This window comes from Phalaenopsis equestris, unplaced genomic scaffold (assembly GCF_001263595.1).
Source record: "Phalaenopsis equestris unplaced genomic scaffold, ASM126359v1 Scaffold000436, whole genome shotgun sequence".
Taxonomy (NCBI): domain Eukaryota; kingdom Viridiplantae; phylum Streptophyta; class Magnoliopsida; order Asparagales; family Orchidaceae; genus Phalaenopsis; species Phalaenopsis equestris.
In genome coordinates, this window is record NW_018164877.1 from 511,219 (window position 1) to 513,322 (window position 2,104).

Sequence of the window (2,104 nt, forward strand, 5' to 3'; positions counted from 1 at the left end):
AGATGAAGGATGCCATGTTGAGTAAGAAAAGTTCCTAGGGAGGTGTCTCGTGCATTATCTGCATTATCTGTTTTGAGAGCCTGAATTTTTGTGTCAAATTGAGTGAGTATCATGTGATAGAATGCACGAAGTATTGGTCCTACCTCGGATTTATCACGCATAAGATAAATCCATGTCACCCGTGTGTGGTCATCAATAAAGGACACGAACCATTGGGCCCCAAAAATATTTTTTTCACGAGGACCCCAGACGTCACTATGGATCAGAGACGTCACTAACGTCACTATGGATCAGAGAAAAGGGACGAGTGGGTTTGTATGATAATCGAGGAAATGAAGTACGAGTGTGTTTGATAAGTTGACAAAATTCGCAATTAAAAAAGGTAGGACTTTTACTAATAAATAAATGAGGAAACAGTTTCCCTATGTACATAAAGTTGGGATGACCTAAACGATAATGAAGTAACATGATTTCACTATCATTATTAATGCTGGAATGGAATACAGTTGTACTAACAGGATTTAAGCAAGACAGACTTGATACTGAAATATAACCGGTGGGTGAAACTAGACTGACAGAGGGTTTGTTGAGGAGATAGAGACCACCGCGCAACTCAACACTGCCAATCATCCTCCCCGACTTCAAATCCTGAAATTCACAAACATATGTAAAAAATTTAACAACACAATGACAATCATGAGTGAGCTTACTAATAGAGATCAGATTGCAATCCAAAGTAGGAAGATGAAGCACAAAAGTGAGCAATAAATCTGGAGAGATGAGGACAGAACCAAGACCAGCAACTTTGGAGGCTGATCCATTAGCAATCCTAGCAATCCGAACATTAGCAATCCGAACAGTGAGTCGGATCACACGACCGGTAATCCATTAATAAGGAGACATCCCCGATCATATGATCAGAGGCACCTAAGTCAACAATCCAGAGGCGAGAAGAAGTTGAATCCGAGATGAAAGCAGATGGGGAAATACCTTGATAGGTAACAAGGTCGGTGGCACCCGATGCCACACTAGTAGGCTGGACTGGTGACAACTGACCGAGCATCTTCTGGAGGGAGCAGCATCTTCTGGAGGGCATGAATCTGTTCTTCACTGAATGGGCTCGTTCCTGGAGAGGCTTTGGTGGTGCTAGTGGCAGCTGCCCGATGATCCCGTTTGGGTTTCCCCTTGGCGGGTTTGCCATGAATCCGCCAACACGTATCTCGAGTATGGCCAGAACAACGTCAGTGGTCATAACAAGGGCGGCCCTGGCGTTGGCGATTGTCTGTGGATGGAATATGAGCAGCAAGTGCAGACCCGTCGAGGGTTGTAGTGTACAAGGAAGCACCTAACATGACCTTTTGGCGACTCTCTTCGCGGCGTATATCGGAGAAAGCTTCATGAATTGTTGGAAGAGGTTTCGAATTCAAAATCCGTGAGCGAGTCTGGTCAAACTCAGATTTGAGGCTGAGAAGAAATTTGAAGGTGCGTTTCTTTTCTATAATTTGGCGAAATATGACAGAGTCTTCGGGACGCTTCCAAGGGTACGCCTCGAATAGATCTAGTTGCTGCCAATACAGAGTAAGAGTATTGAAGTATTGGGTGACGGAGAGATCACCTTGACGAAAGTCATGAAGAATGGTCTCAACAACGAATAGTTCGCTTGTATTGTTCGCACTAGAATAGGTCTCACAGGCAGCATCCCATATTTCCTTAGTCGTGCCATAAAGAAGAAAATTTTTGCCAATATCAAGTGTCATCGAGTTAACAAGCCAGCCCATAACCATATTATTCTCGGATTTCCAAGTCTTGTATGACGGATCTGTCGTCCTCGGAGCTGGAGCATCACCAGTGAGGTAGTCATCTTTGCCTTTGCTGCATACAAACATCATGACTGACTGCGACTATTGGAGGTAATTCTGGCCGGTGAGTTTGTGGCTGGTGATGAGGACATAATTATTGTCTGAGTTGCTGGGCAATGGAGACCCAGCCGTGGAGGGGTGGCTAGAAGTGACATCACTAGTGGATGAGGAGTTACAGACATTTCCTAATATAGTCATTGAGCACGGCTGGAACTGGCTGTGCTCGGTCGCGGAATTGCGGAAGA

The 2,104-nt window shown here is 44.8% G+C and overlaps 1 protein-coding gene across 1 annotated transcript in view; it reads left to right on the forward strand.

Moving 5' to 3' along the window:
* The window catches only part of LOC110027672 (endoplasmic reticulum metallopeptidase 1), a 67,982-nt gene that overhangs the window by 47,245 nt on the left and 18,633 nt on the right, over positions 1–2,104 (forward strand).